Source organism: Leptidea sinapis, chromosome 9 (genome assembly GCF_905404315.1).
Source record: "Leptidea sinapis chromosome 9, ilLepSina1.1, whole genome shotgun sequence".
In the NCBI taxonomy this organism is placed as follows: Eukaryota; Metazoa; Arthropoda; class Insecta; order Lepidoptera; family Pieridae; genus Leptidea; species Leptidea sinapis.
The window spans coordinates 11,064,767-11,080,966 of record NC_066273.1 but is presented as its reverse complement, the minus strand read 5'-3'; the positions used below and the strand labels follow the sequence as shown (position 1 = coordinate 11,080,966).

The following is a 16,200-nucleotide window of genomic DNA, read 5'->3' as shown; positions in this document are numbered from 1 at the left end:
GATAGATGCGATGGGAGGCAATAAAGTGACGAATCTACGCAACACCAAGCAATCTAGCAGTAGGTATATGTTATGCCAGCTGTTCTGCGGACCCTTTCAGTTCTATTTGATGACTATAATCTTAATAGCCAAATTTAGAAATATCATATAATAAATTTAAGGACATTTATACGTCTAGCGTTTCTGTTTTCAATAACCTATCTTTCTTTAGTTTAACTTAAAAGAGGCAGACAAATCTATCCTTTTACGCTTACTTACATCTCAATAACCTATCGAATGATAGCACTGATAGCGTAGCATAGATAGCATATAACTATGGATAGATAATATCTTGTCATTAAACGGTGTTAGCAATATATCCGTAACTAGTGATACGTTATTGAAAACGGCCGGAGGTAGTCTATGACAGCTGTGAAGAAAAATTGATTAAAGTTAATCTCTATTTTGAACAATGCACGCACACTAACACAAACTGTCGTACAAATCGCGAGTGTAAGACGTTGCTTGTCACGCACACTAAAGTATTAAACATGGCCTGTTTTTATCGTTTGTCTTACAGAAAGAGACTCTATCTAGGCGTATAATTAATCATCTAACTAATAAATACTTATATATATTTATTGTAAAGTCATTTCATCATTGGTTTTATAAGAAACTCATATCACAAGTAGTTGAATTCTATCTTTGTCTATTATATCTATGCTGGACATTGTGGAATATGTTACCAGGGGTACAGAACATTGTAGAGCTGCATTCGTACGAGAATTTGTTTGATTTGTATAGTCTGTCTTTAGGCTGGAAGATAATTTATTGTCAAACACAAGTCATGTGTTAAATAAGTATTGACTGTACGTACATGTAATGATATATGTATTTGAGAAGTATAGATGGAAGAAAACTCTTGAATGAATTATTCAATCGCCTATGTTTCAGCCTGAAGGGCGCCGTAGCTAGTGAAATGACTGGGCAAAAGACTTAACATCTTATGTCTCAAGTTGACCAGTGCAGTTGTAGTGCCGCTCAGAATTTTTGGGTTTTTCAATAATCTTGAGCGGCATTGCATTGTAATGGGCAGGGCGTATCAATTACCATCAGCTGAACGCCTTGCTCGTTTTGTCCCTTATTTTCATAAAAAAAAATTGAATCAAACAAAACAATTATAATACTCAAGATGTCATTTTAAAAAAATGTTTTGAAAAACAATTATCTACTTCCGAAGAATAACCTAAACATATTTCTTAAGAAGTTTATTCGCAGATGTATTACAAATTCTTAATAATGTATAACAAATGTCTTCCGGTGCTGAAGAGCTACCAACATTACGCCGACAATTAGCCACTTCAATAAAGGAGCAATAAAATATGTTACATGGCAACACACGCCTTCACAGCTGGACGTGGTAGAAAGATTTATGGCGACCGGTGTGTTTACTAATAAGTTACTAAAGGCCTTAAAGTATGGATTGTATTTCGGCTTCAGTTTGGGCGTCAACAATACTTAGAATTTAGAACTTATCTTTACAATTTAGGACTGAACTCCCCAATTATCAGAGCCGGTGAAAAATATAACATGCTTATTAGAAAACACCCAAATGTAGATATATTCAATTACTCTCTTGGCTCACTCAAAAATAAAACTAACTATAAACTTAGTAACTTAAAATAATTTTCACATTTACTTTCATTTGAACTGACTCTAAATTATTTTTAGTCAATGCTGTGCATTTCTCTTATAAGTGTGCATATTAGAATTTTAAATAATGTTACGTTTATATTTGTAAATGTATTAATATGTATTCTGTTGAAGTGCCCTAATAAATAAATACTTAATGTGAAGAGGTGCGAACTAATGTTTAGTGCGTAGAAAAGCGACTGACTTATATTTTCTCTCTCAAGAAACATTTACCAGTTAATGATCCCGTATAAATAAAAAAAACACTAACGGCCTTACAAATAAACTTCGTCTAAAGTTATACGTGAAAATAAAACAAGAATATCCAAAATGCTTACAAATAGACATTTTGCTTTCATACATTTTATGATTGGAAAATTTAGACGTTTCCCCCTTTTTTTTGCAAAGGCTGCGTGACATACGGAAAACTTCAGAATTGTCATTGTCAATCTGACTTGAAAACAGTCGGGGAAATTAATGATTCAATTCACTCCTACTTCGCAGCCCGTTGTAATGCTACATGCGATAGGTGGACGAAAAAATTTGAGGCTATGTAATTTTTGTTAAATAAACCATTTTACAATATACTCGATTACAGGAAAAATAATTAGGCGTTAGCAAATGAGGTGATTTTATAAAATTTTCACTTTAAAAATTGTGCGATAATTGAATTTGGAATAAAGTTTCTTAAAAATTCAACTGAAGTTATACTCTACGTAACCAGGTGATTGCCCTCCTGTCCCAAAAAAAAAACGCTAGAATCTATGACCATCTAGCATACGGGCGCTTTAAGATGCGACAACAAGGATTAGGGCACGAGCACACTATGGGTGGTCCTCAATACACGTGCCAGCCCCTATTGATTATATCTGTTATACCTTAATATTTGGTTTGACTAGAAAGTGCCAAGTACGTGTTGGATTCACACATGAAGGGTTCTGTTCCAATGTATAAGATGTAACTAATAACACAATGAAATATTACAATACTTTCGTAAAAGAAACAAGAGATGGCGCTATAACAATATTTAAACATTTTAAATCCATATGATTTAAATATATATCATTTTATTTATATAATCCTTGTTTAGAAATGCAAAGAGGCAATGTTGCCAGCTTCTTGGATAACTTACCTGCAGATTGCAACCTTAATGTGGTTTATTATTTATAATTTTGCAATTTCATTTTATTGTATAGTAAGATAATAGTTTAATTTATTTTAGTATCACTTTTATTTTTATTGAAATCTGTAAATTTTGATCGTTATTAAATTGTATTCTTTACATTAAGTATCAAATTAATCGTTAACCCAAATAAAGTTATTAATCCTTAATCGGATTCGTTGAACCCGCTCTTGACTATTTTTTTTTGCATACAAAATACTGAGAAATAAAATATAATAATTGTTACAGAAACATCGGACGCGGTCGCCGCGGGCAGTTTACTGTGCATCGGTGTTCAAAATTATATTAATGGTGAGTACATATATATAAAAGTCTTTGTTACGTGCATGAAGCTAACATATACGACTTTATACGTGGGACAACTGCACAGATTCTGCCATAGATACACCTTCATACGTTGTGCATCCATAGAAATCTATATACGTAGGTAATAGGCATTTTATAAGTGCTAATCCTTGAGATGACTGTTGCCTATCTATACTATGCTATACGTAGTATAATGTAGAAAAATATAACTGAGTTCAAGAAAAAATCTGATTTGAATTCAAGCAACTCAAGAAGAATGAAAAAACTGTACATGCCGTTTGATAAGCTAGCTAGAGTTAAGCGCTCCTTCATAGGTCTTTTGGTATTCAATTTTACAATAAAATACCAGACGGTATACTAGGACTCACTGAGTACAAATTCAAGAAATATATTCAAGCTTCTTTTACAAAAAGGCTTACTATAGTATAGTAGATTAGAAACAGGATAATGATTCATGGTTCTTGTCTGCTTCAGCGTAGGCCGCCTAAAACTGTATAATTGTAAATATTAAGTAGGCTAAGTTGTTATATTATGATTTTTAAAGATTTGCTGGGAGTTCCTTAACAGTTCTTCTTCCCATGTTTTGACATGACGTTCCATCTCTTAAAAGCGTTCAAATTGTAGTGCTTAGGCTATAGGGTATAGGCGTTAAGTTTGTGTTGGTGAAATGCGAATTAAATCTGTAAACACGTTTACACGCGTAAACTTAGTTTAAAGTGTTCTAATCGCGTTTTACTTCAATGGTGAAATCAGCCCTTAACATCTTATAACTCGATGTGACCAGAGCAATGCCAGAGCCACTCAAATTTCAAATTAATTTTGGATTCAATCAAGACTCTGGAGTGGCACTGAATTGTAAGCGGCACGGCGTATAACTTACGATAAGGTAACACACATACACGATCGTCTCGACACTTTAACTCTTAAAAAAAGTAAAATCATTAAATTAAAAACGAAAATAAAGAAATAAAAGGTGCATCGAAAAGAGTATTGTTACATTGTACAATTGTTTGCCTTATTTTTGCATAAAGATATAGCCAAAAACCTTTCTTCAGACACAAAAGCAAGCGTAAATTCTTTTTTAATATTAAATACAAAACGAATCCATTCGGGCTGGAAATTTGCGTTTTATTTTCTCGCACTAACCGAAATATAATATTTTAAAGCAACGTATAACGTTTTAAGTTCACTTGAACTAATTTATGTTTTATAAAATTGAAATGGCATAGTTTGAGTCGGGGCTTGAATATTTAGACATAATGCTTGCTTAGCTTGCTTTTCCATTTAGTAGTAATTAGACTTGTCAAGTCCGGGCCTTCATAAAGGTAAATCCTTTATAATGATGTTTTTTTAGATTCAGAGCGTTACTTTGAATACCTTTTTATATTTTGAAGTGGCTTTGACTCCGCATCTTTATTGCAAATAATCATTCATAACTTGGACAGCGAAGTCGGAACTCAACTAGCTGTTTTGCAAGATGAAATAATTCAAGAATTTATTTTTTCATAGAATCAATACTTATTGTTAACCTAATTTACTTTAATCGGCTTTACTCTTGGTTCTTCGGTGTCGGTACCGACTAGTTTCGGACCATTCGGAGGTCCAACATCAGGGTGAGTATAGTGCGCTAATAATGTCTCATGAAAGTTTTAATCATTTAATCAATACTTATCCTTCAATAGAATCAAAATTAAAATTTTAATTTAAATAATATGTTGACTAAATGCGCTATCTGTGATTTTACATTGTAGAAAATGTATTTCAATAAAGTCTCGTTTAGTCCTTAGCTATAATATGCTGTCATTTTCAAATATAGAACTAGTGTATCGTGTAAAAGAGACTTGTGCATTTCTGGCGAAATTCAAATTTAGAACAAACGTTTCAAAATTGCACAAACAACGAGAAGGTAAGTTTTATTGGAAGTGCATTCGATATCGTTGCGTTCATGAACCGATAAGGCATACATCAATCAAGAAAACGGGTTTTGAATACTCGACACCAAAACCGATCATATCTCGTATCAACGCGTTGCTGTTACGTTTCTATACCACGGTATTACCGTAGTAATCGATTTTGTATTTATAAACTAATTCCTAATGAACGATTGAGCAAAATATAAAGTACTTTATCACATGCGTCTTTGAGTAAGATATTCTTGAGAGACAGACAGACAGACAATAGCGATGATCCTTTTTCTTTTTTTTTTGGGAGTTTTGGGAGAGAAAATGATTGTGTGTGTATGTGTTTTATTTTCTAGATATGGGTTTGTTTTTATTTAATTTTTTCCTTCCTTTCTTTTACTTCCTTCGGGCTGAAATTGACAGTGTAGAAGATACTGCTGTTTCAAAGGCAGTATGTTATATTATGTTCAACGCATCTCTTGCACCCTGATCTTGCCGATGTCTAAACATAACGAAGGGTTGATTTTTGCCTGTCCATCAGGTGAACCAAATTCCTGTTTGCCTTCTATAATAAAACAAAAGAAGAAAAAATGTAAGGTCTTACACGTGTTAGCCACAAAGCGTAACAAACCAATATTGGCTACGATATTTTCCTCTTTATACTGTTGGGATTATTAAATTTTTTGGGTAAATAATTTTTATAATCTGTCAACTATTGAAAAGTTATTGAAAAGACACAGGCAGTATTCTCTTACTGAATACAGTTACTATCATTTAATAACTTATCTATTTAATTTCATTACGTATTGTAAAACTCAATTTTAACATTAGAGATAACAAGGCAAAAATGTTTGCAACACCTGTATCAGAAAAACGCAAACTAATCAATAATCAGATAGGTAGTAGACGCTATAATTCCCTTAATAAAAATACAGGGAGGAGGCTGGGGTGGTTCGGGAAATTCAGCCGTTGAATGGGAAACGCGATAGACAAACAGCTAGCTGACCTCGCCCACGCCACCCTAACGTGCATTTTGAAATGCCCCCGCGGCCAAACGTTTTTCAGACCTGCCAGACTGATTACGTTACTTACGATAATTACTTTTTATTGATGTCTAAAGTTTACATTCGGAAATTAAGTATCTATGCGAACTTTTTATTGTTATTAGATATTTGTTTTTTTATTTTTTATAACAGTATTTTGTATCATTTAATATTAGGTATTAGGTAGGTATTTATTATCTTTAACTTAATTCGCTACTGTCTCGTATTAATATTGAGGTACGAATTGATAGTTTTACGCTGATAGCTCAAAAATCCTAGATTTTTTTATGTTGTCGTAATAAAAAAAATCCTATACTATCCTCTAAAAGCCTTAATAATAATTGAATAACCTATATATCAGCATTTCAAGATTTTTAAATCATAAAGTGTAGTTCTCGATCTGTTGAAATATAGAAAATAAAAAACATGAAAAGTCCAATCACACTCGATACATGCAAAGAGAACTTAACAATATGTACACAAAAGCAATTTGAATTTCGAACATTTTCAACTGAAATTTAAAAATGGAATGCAATCCGGAGATGACATACGGCACAGATTATCCAATCTTAGCGTTAGCGCGGCACGCACAGCCCTTGTAAATCAAGTCGACGCGAAATGGCTGACCAACCCCCTCCTCCTCTTTCCACAAATCTATGCTATAGCTGCCTGCAAAAGTGTGCGCCATAAATTTTATACAAGCTAGCTACGGAAAATGTTCGACTCTATGTGTGTGTGTGAAAATTCGTGCGCCTGTAAAAGGAGTGGACATCATCTGTGTCGCTTTGAGTTCGGCTTCAATAGTGTTGTACGGTTAATCTAAATAAATTGTCGACATCGATGTCTGGCTTGTCGGTGCTAATTAATTATTGGGTCAACCGTATTTCACAAGTTAGTTCCTAAATGTCAATTTGGCGGTCTGTGAATGGGGTTTCGAATTATTGACGATTTGATTAAACAGATATTTTAATGTCATTGTGGTTTATATATAGTATAGATATAATCAACTTTAATTATTCTGATATATAGATATAATAGATAGATATAATAATATAAATATTTGCTGAAAAATGTAAATAAGAACCTCCATTAAAAATACTTTATATTTTGCCAATGTTCATTCGAAACCTTTTGCGGGAACGGCGGACCTTTTTTCTTTTTTTCTTTCCTTAGTTACGATGTAAACGTCCTTTTATGTTGCTTTCCATTCGGCCGGTTCAACTGCAGAGGCAGCCAGGTGTGCTTAACTGAAAGTCCAATGGACTCGCCAACTTATCTATCACAATTAATACCTCTTTACACCGAAACCTCACTGAAATTCATCGGCATTTGCCCCATACGCATTGTTTAAAAAACAATTTTAAAAAGTATTTTTCGAATTTCGAATAGAATTCAGGGATCAGGGAGACTTTGAATGCCACGCACACATGCGCCTTATTAGCTATCAGTTACGCACTCATATTTTAGCAGTTAGCGCAGTAAAGCGGAGAGATGTGCACAAAAACGCATCTTCCCCCCATTCCCCCTCCACAGCGGCCGGCGGGCGAACGAATACATTCGACTAGGCCATTTGCAATATCGCATTGTGTGGGTACTTGTATATATCTACACAGGCCGCACACAGATGCAACTTTGCTTAGCCCGTGCGTAGTTTTACGTTGCTAGTAGGCACGTATACGCGGTATTGGTTTTCTGTAGTACCGAGGGCTTTAACAAATTTCAAATTCACAAAATCGTGATTGGTCAGTATTTTGTTTGAATAAGCGGACGCATCTGAACGCGACTCAGATTAATAATATTTCGTGTTTAATTCGTTTGTTAAATGAGTTTTATTTGATATATCAGTTTACAATGGAACTTGCTGGAGGGTTTTACGTTTCTAACGAACACAATATTGGACGAATAATAGACTATATAAAAACTTTATTTGAGTAACTTGTAAAGCCCTGATATTTATCAAAAAACACTATCTATCAACAGCCTTAGAATGACAATATACTGGCCTATAGACGAACAAAGTGCAAAACATCTGTAACATAATTACAGCAAGACAGAAAATGAAAGGGAACACAAATAAAATTTGAAAACAAAATTTATGAACGATCCGGGACTCGAACCCGCATCTGACCTTGAACCTGAGAGTTGAACAAAGCATACAAAATTTATCAACAATACGTTACTCGAACGGTTGGCTCAGTTGGAAGAGCGCTCGCACGGAACGCGATAGGTAGCGGGTTCGAGTCCCGCATCTTCATATATTTTGTTTTAAAATTTTATTTTTGTCATTAATCCCAGAAGTGGGGGTTATCACTTAAGAACAACAAATTGTAAAGATAGGGAATCTGTTATTAGTGTAGGTAACCTATTTTGATAAGACAAGTAAGTAGTAAACAGTCAGCCACGCATGGAATTAGTTCCTTAGTATTTTAAATATTAAATTAAATAGCTGACCACAATTTAACACAAAACCGCGTATATTTGTCGTAACACATCCATCAAAGACTTTTAATAAAATTTGATCTTTTAAAATAAAATGAAAGAGGTTATCCTTTGTGCGCGCATCACGGAGACAGTACCTACTGGATATCTATGCGGTACATGAAATCTTCTAAATTGTATTCCCTAGATCATCATCATTTTATCATCATCAGCCGGAAGACAAAGGCCTCCCCCAAAGATCTCCACGACGATCGGTCCTGCGCTGCCCTCATCCAACGTATTCCGGCGATCTTGACCAACACGAAGTCTTCCGGTACGTGGTGGCCATTCGAGGAATTTACTGCCCCAACGGCCACCTGCCACTTTAATTTCGCAATTATTTGGACTATGTCGGTAATTTTGGTTATCCTATGGATCTCCTCATTTCTGATACTCAAACTCATCTTCATTCAATATAAAGTTATTAAAAATTTAAGAAACAGCTATTTTAATAAGAACTACGTGCTCAGACATATGTGTACGCGGACGAAATCGCTAGTATGAGCTAGTCATTTATAAACCAGTATTCTACCACTACATACACATTATCATCCTAACGAAATACAATTCGTCATATTTATCGAAATATGTTTTAAATAATTTTCTCCGCTGGGGCAAATTGAATAGAATTTAAAATAGTCATCATTGATATAACTATTTCTACTAGTGCAGAACACCCAATTTCATTTAACTTCCTATCCATCATACCATAGAGCATTAGTACAAATGAAGCAATTAAAGAGGACACACACGACTAAGCATAGACAAGCGGAAGACAGACGCTAATAGACCAAGAAGTCAAATATCAATTTCTTGTGAAGCATTCGTGCGTAGGTGGCACTTAAGACACCGGAAGTGAGGTAAAAACAACCCATTCAACTAAAGAAAATTGAATTCACTCATTTTAAGGCGTGACTTTGTTGTTTTGAAATTATATTTTACAAACAGAATTGAAATAGAAAAAGAATAAGCAACATAGCTAATATACGAAATTATTGACAATTATAGTATTTTTGGGAAATATGAATCTGAATTTAAGACATTACTAAAGCTAGAATGATTAAATTGTAATAATTATGTTTCGGTCTGCGTAGCTAGTGAATTTACTGGGCAAATGAGACTTAACATATAATGTCTCAAGGTGACGAGCGCAACTGTAGTGTCGCTCAGAATTTTTTGGGTTTTGCAAGAATCCTGAGCGGCGCTGCATTGTAATGGGCTGGGCGTATCAATTACCATCATCCTGCTTGTATCATCGTTTATTTTCAGAAAAAAATTAAATGGTGTTAAAGATTTTTTTATGTTACACATAAGGGCATGACAGACTGAGGATGTTTGGTAAAGTGAAAAGATAAGTAGGAGAAGATAGCATAGATAGAACATATAACATAGATGAACATCTTGATGATAGATGAGCCTGTTGGTAATGATCACGGCCCCCACATTCTCTTGCAGCACCAGAAGAATACGTGGAAGAAGTTATTTGAAAACATTACTATAGACACTACATTACCCATTGTGATGGTGAAGATAGTTAAGTATGAAAGGGGCAGTGATTTGACATAAGTTTGAAATAGTAATAGTTATAGTATAGCGATTGGCGATGAAGTTTAATCCGGCTAAGTTTGAAAGCGAACAGAGAAGATTTGGGCTATCTCCGTTTTTTACAAGATTAAAGCCGTCATCTGTCAATCTATCAATGACTGCACGTTTCATACAATCGAGTGAATTGCTTTTTTTTAGAGAGTTCCGCTAGGTTGCGTATTAGTTCAAACAGCTTTTCAAACTGTCCGTATAATATATCTGATAAGTTATATAACATACATAAAGAGGTGACGTCTCTACGCCAAGCGATCGAGCTTTACAAAGTACTGGTTCTGTGATTCAGGAATGTATTGATCCAATTCAGGCTTACTTAAAATAGGTATCTATCGGTGAGATCTATAGAGCGTACTTAGACTTTGCTCAGACTTTACTTACGTAAAACTTATCCGAGTGTGAATACTCGAACTTGACTTTTGCCTTGGGCTGTCTTAGTTGAAGCTCAGCATAATTTCAGCTGTCAAATGACTATACAAACGAAATCTAAGAATATGTCAAGCTTACACTCAGGTAAGTTTTACTTAAGTAAAGTCTGAGCAATGATTAGTATGCTCTATATCTTAACCTAAGATACGTGCATTGGTACAATGGAAGTAGAAGAAACAAATTATTGGTAAAATCTATTTGGAAATAGAGGCATAAGCAGATGTACACATGAAGTTGCATGTAATTATTTCCCCTGTATTCGTATTTTTGTATCTGTAAAATATGAAAGTAAATAATACGATAGGTAGCATAAATAATACCTAAGTATCTGCATTATATATGGAATAGGAGAGAAATAAGAAGTCGTGATATCAAAGACAAATAGAACGTCTTCATTTTAAATTTGAATTAAGAATCTTGAACTCATAGACAATGAGTATCGTGGAATTGACTAACAATTATTGCAAAGTCACTGCGCACATGTTCCATAGCATATGGTGTAATTTTTAATTGAACTCGAAAGGGACTTGAAATTAATTAGTTAAAAGATTTATCTTTATTAACAATAAATGCTACACTGTGTAATTTTATTTATCTTGGGACTTCTAGCGATATGTCATAAAGTTTAATAGGTACATTGTCTAATACAATATAATATTCACGAGCTTATCAAGAAAAATAATTATAATGGGCTAAAAATAAAAATACGATTTTGATTTATAAAAAACTCATGTTGAGGTTAAATTTGGAAATTAAGTCTGTTTTTACATAATGTAAATTAAAATACTCTAATGTACAACCTACACTAAATATTTTGAATTTACGTTTTAATATTTGAGTTCTGTCACCAAGAACTCCAAGGTGTGTAAGCCTCGAGTATGGGCTGTCCATCTAATGTCACATTTTTGAGATATCGAATCGAAGTTTAAATATTTTCGCATCGAATGGTTATAACTCTGTAATTTGCGGAATATATCTGTGATAATAAAAAATATTGTACTTACTTATTTTTTAATTCCAATGATCCTTCGCCATTTTTTATTTTGTTTTATTTAATATTGTTAAAACTAATTCATTGTAGTATTGTATAATAGGAGTTTGTAGAGTTGTGTAACTTATATAGCTTGTTATTTTTTTGTTAATTTGTATTACTTTTGATTTTTGGTTTTATTTTAACTGAAATCGTTTTTTTACCTTTTAACTGAAAGTGTCATATATTTTTTGGAAACTTCGCTAGTGTGAGTTTTAAGTTCTGTAAATATTTATCTTTATAATACTGTTTGTTTGTTAATGAATAAATAAATAAATTGTATAACATTCTTTCTTGTACTTTAAGATTGAGCCACAGCGAAATGCGGCCGGGCAGTTAGCAGTATATAAAAGCGTTCCTATTCAATAAATTTCTGACGTTCTCTGTCATAAGTAATTTATATTGTCTTTGGTATATAAGGCATAGTTCACACGGCGAGGTCAACGGCGAGCGACAGATGCGTGGACGCGGCGGTGTAAACCACACGACAGCTTGACTATCCGTTGACTTAATTAACTAAAACTGAAGGTAAACGTTTTCTAACGTCTGCCACGCCGACATTCGATACTGTGTATCTTGTTTTATGATGGGGTTCACTGAGTGATTCGATATGACGGATGCTTTACTTTGAATTTGAGACCGGCCTAACATAGTGTCATACAGAAATTGCCAAAGAGAAACGAATTGTTACTTATCTACAAAACTTCACAAATTCGGTCTTGATTTAAAACATAACACAGCGAGTATTCTGAGTGGTGGTAATAGATTCCGACGAAGTGAAGAACGTACATGGAAAGATGTGGGTAAGAATCGTAAAGGGCGGATTTACACATTGCGGTTTTAATTTTTGAATGTCTACTGGATCAGCGACGAATAAGTATGATGTAACAGTGTGAGATATATCACCTACAAGATCTGCTTTACCTAAGATGTAGCCACAACCTGAGAATTGAACAAGACATACCAAAATGTACGATCCGTGCGTCACTTGAATGGCTCAGTTGGTAAGGGCCCTCGGGCGGAACCCAAGCGATGCAGGTTCAGTCCCGCATCGTTCATATATTTTGGTTACAAATTTAATTTGTATAATTAGTCCCAGAAGTGAGGGTGTGTAAAAGAGGTATCACTTTTAAAAACAAATCGTTTTTAAAATGAGTATTATTCCGATCGGTTCAGTAGGTTTTGCTGAATAAACGAAGCAAAAATAGGTTCTCTATTTATAAGTATAGGTAGAATAATAAGCATTGGTATTAATACCAGAAGTATTTTTTTTTATGAAAATAAGGTATGAGACAAACAGAACGTTCAGCTGATGGTAATTGATACGTCCGGCCCATTACAATGCAGTGCCTCACAGGATTCTTGGAAATCCAAAAAATTCTGAACGGCACTACAATTGCGCTCGTCACCTTGAGACATAAGATGTTAAGTCTCATTTGCCCAGTATTTCACTTGCGCCCTTAAGACCGAAACACAATAATGTTTACACATTACTGCTTCACGGCAGAAATAGGTGCCGTTGTGATACCCATAATTTAGCCGGCATCCTGTGCAAAGAAGCCCCACACTGGTAGTGAGAGTTAACACTTCAAAAATATTTTTTTTTATATTATAAGCACTTTGTAAATATTTAATAGCTAATTACTTTTTTTTTTTTTTTTATATTGTCACAGTACTCGACCACTTGTATAAAGTGCGAACACAATATTTTCCCCACGGCCGCCATTGTGACGGTTTCTTCCGCCGCTTTGTGGCTGCGGTCGCGCTATTGTTTCTGAGATCGTCTGGTTTCTTGAGAGCAAACAGAGTATTTATTACAAACTGTCTTTTCCCACGCTTGAACCATGGGCTTAGTTCAAGGGTTATTGTGGAATAATAATGTATAAATGTTTAAAGAGTTTTGCTAGGGATGTATTATTCAAAGCAAATCTTATAACCAAGAGTATATTTACAATTCTTTTCTATTTACATAAAATTAAAACTATAATTACGTTGAAGCTTACCAAAAATACTGGCAGCATTTCCACGTTGGATAGCTAGCCTGATCCGTTGACCGAAATAGCTGCCAGCGCTTGGGTTTCCAGAAGCCTTATTGGGCCCCACCTGGGTCTCGACACCAAACGGCACAAAAATGTAGGTATCACTGAGACCGACATACTTGCGACGTTTGCTGTCTTCGGCAGTCGTAGCAGCAGCCCCAGCACCAACTGAAGTAACTTGGACATGAGAAGGAGCCAGAGTGAGATACGGACTGCCGATTTTAGGCAGGATAACCCTAATGCTTAAATGTATACAATGTTATAGTAAATTCTCTGGCCTTTATTCAGATAAATTCACTGTTTTATTGCTCAAGATTTAATGCTCTACGCTTAATTTAAGCATTGGTCTCCGCTGCGCTACAACTAGATAGCGCAAGAATAGTCGTAAAGTGCGGCGGTCGCTAAAACTCGAGAACGGCTGGACCGATTTGGCTAATTTTGGTCTTGAATTATTTGTGGAAGTCCAGAGAAGGTTTTAATAAATATGAAAATGATGCTAAATTAAATAAAAACAACAAATTTGATTTTCCTTTGATGTGTCCATACATAATTTCTATGAGAGAATTTATTGACGCATTGTTTCACAGCAGAACTGTTAAACAGTTCTGCTGTGAAACAATTTCATTACGACAGCAGGGTACATATTTTACGAAGTAATTGTTGATGTTATGATATATTATTGACAAATTCATATAAAACATTATTTTATTTATTATATACAGAACAACGTCTGTCGGGTCAACAAGTAATTAATATATTTCTTTACAATATTGATTCCTTGTGAATACTTTTTATGCATGTTTTAAAAAAAAAGAAAAAGCCCCTTTTTCTCATACCTGAGGCACAATTCAATCTTTAGCACCGACCACTTCCATTAAAATTAGAAAAAAAAAATACTCTAAGCTTGGTGGTCTATTTTAAAATGACATTGGCTAACTGGATGTATATCTTCCACAGAAGACAGAGTAGATAGAATAGAATAGAATATTTTAAATTCGCCCCAGGTGAAGTCGGGTGAAATAAGTAGCCTATATTTTATTTCGATACTTCGCTTATGCGAGGAAGGTACACAGAAACCCACGATAGCTAAAATTAACAAAATATTAAAATTGCTTACACAAACTAAATTTGTAAACAAAATTTATGAACGATGCGTGACTCGAACCCGTGACTTATCGCGTTCTGTGCGAGCACTCTTCCACTGAGCCAACCGTTCGAGCCAAAAGTTCAATTCCAGAAGTGAGGGTCATCACATCAAAAAATAACAAATTGTTTAGATTAAGATTACTGTCATCAACAAGTTCCTGCCTATCAATAAAATCTTATTTGTTCAAAATGAATATCCTATAGGATGAGTCTTTACATAATTATAAAAAAAACTACATTGTTACCCGTATGAAGGATCTCACAAGCGGTGGTTAAAAAACCGCACTTGTATGAAGTTACTTCCGAAACGTCATTACCGTACTTGGTGTCAATAGTTCCGGCGTTGGCGCGGTTCTCACAATCAAAAAAAGATTTGTCACTTAAGGAGGGGCTGGAGTCCGGAAGGAGCAGTTCAGAGCGCAACTTATAAATACAGGCAGTGTCACTTATACTAACTGACCCTCTTTCTGGTTTTGGGTCAAGCACTTAATAAATATTAAGTCGGTAGGGAGTTCGAATCCTAAATATTTAACATTTAAAACAACATCCTCTAACATCCTAAAAATTTTAATAACTGCAAATTTAAAGTTTGAGAGAAATTTTATAGCAATGCCCTCACGATTTTCGGTTACGCGCCATGTTGTTTTTGAAGTGAAATCTTCTTTAGATGTGATTCGAAAGTCAATGAAACTAAAGATCGACAGTAAAACGAGACAGGCACATAAGTTCATAAGATTTAAATAATGAGATAGGAAATATTATTCAGTGTTTCTTATGTTCATGGTTCTCTTTGCGTTTCTTTTTAATTTTTTTCTTTCTCATGTAGGTATGAGGGCCGGTAGAGTTGCAATCTACGATAATTCGAATGACGAGGCTCTTGTGGTTACTCCACAAATGGAACTCAATACACAACAACTGAAAACATTATCAGTACTATTTTGGTATTAATTCTAGCTATCTACATTTCTCCCAGCCAAAGAATAAATACAATTATTGAAATAATTCACAAATAAAATTTAATTAAACACACACTAGAAGTATCACGCATTCTTGAAAAATATTACGATAAAATTCTGATGATTGTTGGTGGCCTAATTAAATTTGAAAATGTGCAGCAGTCCGTATTCCAAAGATATATTGACCATACTAAGACAAAAGTATTTATTTCATACTTTGGTCTTTCAAAGTTACTTTTAATTTATTTAAAAAACAACCTAAGTTATGAACAATCATAATGACCAATGCTTCAGAAACAGACTTTTAACTTGTCATCGAAGGGCTAACCTTACAAATCGAATACGGAGTCCACAGGAAGGAAGTGTAAGCTTAGCTCGTGAGAACCCCGCGCGCCTCGTGAGAAACCTGCCCACTTAAC

The 16,200-nt window shown here is 34.4% G+C and overlaps 1 protein-coding gene across 1 annotated transcript in view; it reads left to right on the top strand.

Moving 5' to 3' along the window:
- The window catches only part of LOC126966087 (homeobox protein prospero), a 113,767-nt gene that overhangs the window by 48,727 nt on the left and 48,840 nt on the right, over positions 1–16,200 (top strand). The window contains exon 3 of the mRNA XM_050809962.1: positions 3,083–3,145. The gene's annotated coding sequence lies outside the window, so the exon portion shown is untranslated. The remainder of the gene's footprint in view (positions 1–3,082; positions 3,146–16,200) is intronic.